At 47.4% G+C, this 5,204-nt stretch overlaps 1 non-coding gene across 1 annotated transcript; it reads left to right on the forward strand.

The window, feature by feature from the left end:
• Positions 1-4,431: 4,431 nt before the first annotated feature.
• Positions 4,432-4,516, forward strand: TRNAP-UGG (transfer RNA proline (anticodon UGG)). The gene has a single exon. It is a non-coding gene; the product is annotated as a tRNA-Pro (tRNA).
• Positions 4,517-5,204: the final 688 nt, after the last annotated feature.

Genomic DNA, 5,204 nt, shown 5'->3' on the forward strand with positions numbered 1-5,204 from the left:
GATCTATAAATACAGAGGGAAACATCTGAGAATCTAAGCACAAAAAGCTCATTCTCTTGGTTAAGAGCAACAATGTAACCAACATTTAATGAGCTCACACCGTATATTCTGGGCTCTGTTCTAGAAGTCATTGTTGTTTAACTCATTTAATCCGCAAAACAACTTTGATAGGGTTAATTACAGTGAATACTCCCACTACACAGATGGGAAAACTGAAACCCAGAAGGTCTACTTACTTCCCAAGATTCCACAGCTGGTAAGCGATTGAACCAAGTTCCAAGCCAGGCAGTCTGCTTCTAGACCCGTTTACTCAATCCTAAACCACAACCGCACGTAGACTTCAAAATGTTATAGGCAAAAATTCATGGGCATGCGTTCAATGTTGTCTGAAAATAAAATGCATTTTTTATTTGGGTGCATGTAATCCTGTCATTGGGTTTATTCGTCCCTCTTCCTTTTACATGCTACTTTTCCATGGATTCTGAATTTCAGACGCGGCTTCTGGCCACCTCTGCAACTGGGGAAGCAGGACAGGTGGAGACGAGAGCTCACACCCCCTGAGCCCTTATTCCGGGTCAGCCATGTTGTACTCCGTCCTCACACTGACAGGAGTTCTACGTCGCTAGTGAGGAAGGGGAGGGTCTGAGGAGATCAGCAAATGGCCTGATTGAAGGGCTCCAGTCAGAGGGTCTGACTCCAGAGCCTTCTCTCCCTTCCACGCTGGGGAGATGGCTGAGAACAAAAGTGCCAGCAAAGAGACCCAGTGCCCTCCCTGTGCTGGCACGGCCCTATGGGGACTTTCATGGGCCCTGGCATGTTGCCTTCATGGGCTTCTTCTTCAATCAGTCAATCAAGAAAGAAAATCTGCAGTCTATGATTGCACTGATATAAAGACAAATATATTAGTATTACGTATTAAAAAAAGCATTTTTTTGACCCAGAAGTTTATTTTTTTCCCTTCTGATCTTAAAAGAAATGGCAGCACTTCCGCGGACCCCTACAAGTATCATGGGCCCTGGGCACTATGCCTTCTGATGAAGTGTCAGCCTTGGTTGCTGGTTGCACTTAGGGCTCACCTTGGGGGCTCCAGTGTTTTCTTACCCAAAGGGAAGCTTAATCTCAGAAACAGTGGAAACCCCGAACTACACTCCTTGGGAGCGGTGGGAGCTGAAACGGAACAAACCCAAATGTTGTAACTAATATTCCTGTGCCTTGACAAATCCTTTGATGAAGCCTAAAGAGAATGTATCTGTATATATGGCGACCCAAACTGGTGACAAATGGTGTGGTCAGTACAGGTGAATGCTGGTGCCATCATCCAGCCTTGGGTAAATTCATTAATCTCTCTAAATCTGTTTCCTCATTTGTAAAATGACATGATCAAAGTTCTATAAGCCAGGGGCGTCTGGGTGGCTCAGTCAGTTAAGCAATTAAGCGTCCAACTCTTGGGGCGCCTGGGTGGCTCAGTGGGTTTAGCGTACGACTTCAGCTCAGGTCGCAATGTTGCTGTCGGGGGGTTTGAGCCCCGAGCGGGGGCTCTGTCCTGACAGCTAAGAGCCTGGAGCTTATTTCAGATTCTGTGTCTCCCTAGAGACTCTCTCTCTCTCTCTGCCCCTCCTCTGCTCACATTCTGTCTCTCTTTCTCTCTCTCTCTGGCTCTCTCTATCAAAATAAATAAATAAACTTTTTAAAAAGTCTGTAAATCAGAGGACCCCTGTGAGGACGAAATAAAGTACACGAATGAAGAGCTGAGCACAGTATCCGGCGTGTAGCAAACACTGGAGAAATGTTAGCTAAGACTCCCATCCCCATCCCCATCACTGCTGCTACCCATGAGGACCACAGAACAGAATGTTCCAATGTGGAACTTGCCTGACTAGGGGAGAAATGCACACAATCGAGGACCGGCTAAGCTATCATGAGTCCTGCACCCCCTCAAGTACAGCTGAAGGGAAACCCTTATCTCCTCAAATTCAGTAACAAATGTTTCTCCGGTGAAACCTCAGGGCGGGGGTGGGGGGGTGGGGGGGTGGGGGGTGGGGAAGGAAAGTAGAATATTCCTTCTGTTGTTAGTTATATTGGAAGCATTTAAAAACCCGTGCTCATCAGAACATGCCCTCCTCTCGTTAGAGACGTAATTCGAGAAATTGCACTAAAGCATTTGAGAAGGAAAGAAAGGTAAAAAGGGCGGGAAGCCTACCCTGGGAACTGCCCGGGAAATCTTGAAAAAGGTATCCATATCCTGGGGGGAGAAAGATAACCCTCGAGGGCTGAGACGGGGACTCACAGATAAGGGAGGAAGAGATGGGCCCTGGGACAAAAGGGAAACGGGGCAATAAAGAGCATGAGAAATCTAAGTGACAGAAAACACGCAAAGAGCATGGACACAAGTCGTCTGTTGGGAGGCGGCACCTGTTCCCACAAGGAGGACGATGTAATCGGCACCCAGCTAAGGAAAAGTCGGGACTTAAACCCCACTCAGGGCCCCTTTGCTCTTGTCCTACCTTTTACAGCTGAAACAGGAAGCTCCTCTGGGTGGTGAACAAAAGAGACGAGTGAAAAGCGTAACACTCGAGCTGCCAGGCACTCTGGGAAATCAGAATAAAGTTGGAAAAAATCCCCAGACTTGGTGCTGGCACCTGTAGTAAGAGATTCTCTGGCAATGCTTGTTTTGAAGAGGAAGGGAGGCTCTTTGACTCCAAAGGAAGGGAAGGTCAGCGTACCCCAGGGTGAGTCCCAGCAGGAAGAAAGAGACGTGGACTCCCCCCCCGGGGGTGCCGGGAAAAGGGGGTCCTGCTCAGAGGACGTACAGTGTTCCCCAGGGCGAAGCTGTGCCTGGATAGAGGGGGCCACGTGGCAGCCTTGCACCATTTGCCACCCTCACCCCCAGTGGACAAGAAGAGCTGGTAGGAGGAGGGAGAGAAGGTAGGAGAAGGTAGGAAGAAGAGCTGGTAGGAGGCGGGAGAGAAAGGTAACGCCACTTTCATTCACTCGCGGGTGCCTGGTTTCAGCCCAGCTGTCAAGAAGGGGCGTCACTACCACCACCCTGGTTCTGGCCCTCATTATTCACCCCCCCCACCCCGGGACCATTATGATTAGCCTCCTTAGCCGTCTTCTTTGACGTATCCCTTCCCACCTAAGTCTCCCTCCAACCCCCAGGCTCTGCCACCAGAGCAATCTTTCCAATGTTCAAATCTGATTATGTCATTTCCTGCTGAAACGCCTCCAGTCGTAGGGTGCCTGGGTGGCTCAGTTGGTTGAGCATATGATGCTTGGTTTCGGCTCAGGTCTCAGTCTCACAGTTTGTGGGTTCAAGCCCCATATCAGGCTCCACACTGACAGTGCAGAGCCTCCTTGGGATTCTCTGGCTCCCTCTCTCTCTGCCCCTCTCCAACTTGTGCACGCACGCTCTCTCTCTCTCTCTCTCTCTCTCTCTGTCTCTCTCTCTCAAAATAAATAAGTAAACTTAGAAAAAAGTCTCCAATGGCCGGGCGCCTGGGTGGCTCAGTCGGTTGAGCGTCCGACTTTGGCTCAGGTCATGCTCATGCAGTTTGTGAGTTCAAGACCCTCATAGGGCTCTATGCTGACAGCTCAGAGCCTGGAAATGCTTCAGATTCTATGTCTTCCTCTCTCTCTCTGTCCCTCCCCTGCTCACTCTTTGTCTCTCTATCTCTCTCAAACATAAACATTACAAAAATGGCAATGCAAGCTAGTGGAGCCTCTGTGGAAAACAGTATGGAAGTTCCTCAAAATATTAACAATAGAATCACCCTATAAACCCATAATCACACTGCTACCTGAACAAAATGAAAACACCAATTTGAGAAGATATATGCACCTTTATGTTTATGGCAGCATTATTGACAATAGCCAAGATATGGAAGCAACCTAAATATCCATTGATACATGAGTGGATAAAGGAGTGGTGTGTGTGTGTGTGTGTGTGTGTGTGTGCGTGATGGAATATTATTCAGCCACAAAAAAGAATGAAATCTTGGCATTTGCCATGACATGTCTAGAGTATAATGTTAAACGAAATAAGTCAGTCAGAGAAAGACAAAGCCCATATGATTTCACTCATATGTGGAATTTAAGGAAGAAAACAAATGAACAAAGAAAAAAAAGAGACAAACCAAGAAACAGACTCCACAATAGAGAACAAACTGGACGTTACCAGAGGGGAGGCGGGTGGAGGGATAGGTGAAGGGGATTAAGAGTACACTCATCACGACGAGCCCTGAAAAATGTATAGAATTGTTGAATCATTATATTGTACGCCTAAAACTCACATAACACTGCGTGATAACTACACCTAAATTTTTTTAAAGTAAAACAAAAGTCTCCAATGGCTTCTCATCATCTATGTGGGTCAGCAAACTATGACCTGTGAGCTAAGTCCAGCCTGCAAGTTAAGAATGGTTTTTGCGGGGCGCCTGGGTGGCTCAGTCGGTTGAGCCTCTGACTTGGGCTCAGGTCACGATCTCGCGGTTCGTGGGTTCGAGCCCCACGTCAGGCTCTGTGCTGACAACTCAGAGCCTGGAACCTGCTTCGAATCTGTGTCTCCCTCTCTCTCTGTCCCTCCCCCACTCATGCTCTGTCTCTCTGTTTCTCAAAAAGAAAATGTTAAAAAAATTTTTAAAGAATTCAAAAAATTTTAAAAAGAATGGTTTTTGCATGTTTAAGGACTGTACAAAAACCAAAAAAAAGGTATATGTGCATACAGAGATATATGTTGCCTGCAAAACCTAAAGCATCTACTATGTGGTTCTTTACAGAAAGTCTGTCAATGCTTCTAATCCCGGTAAAAAACAAAAAATCGACACACGTACAAGATCTTTCATGATCTTGCCCCGTCTGTTTTTCAACTTCCTTGCCCACTTTGGTCTTTGCTCTTTTTTTTTTTTTTTTAATATTTTTTAAACATTTATTTATTTTTGAGACAGAGAGAGACAGAGCATGAACGGGGGGAGGGCCAGAGAGAGAGGGAGACACAGAATCGGAAACAGGCTCCAGGCTCTGAGCTGTCAGCACAGAGCCCGACGCGGGGCTCGAACTCACGGACCGTGAGATCCTGACCCGAGCGAAGTCGGACGCTCAACCGACCGAGCCACCCAGGCGCCCCGGGTCTTTGCTCTTTACACTCCACAGCTACAGAGCCACACATGGACCCTGCAAATGCCGAGTGTTTCCACCGTGTTCTGTCT

This window comes from Neofelis nebulosa, chromosome 8 (assembly GCF_028018385.1).
Source record: "Neofelis nebulosa isolate mNeoNeb1 chromosome 8, mNeoNeb1.pri, whole genome shotgun sequence".
NCBI lineage: Eukaryota > Metazoa > Chordata > Mammalia > Carnivora > Felidae > Neofelis > Neofelis nebulosa.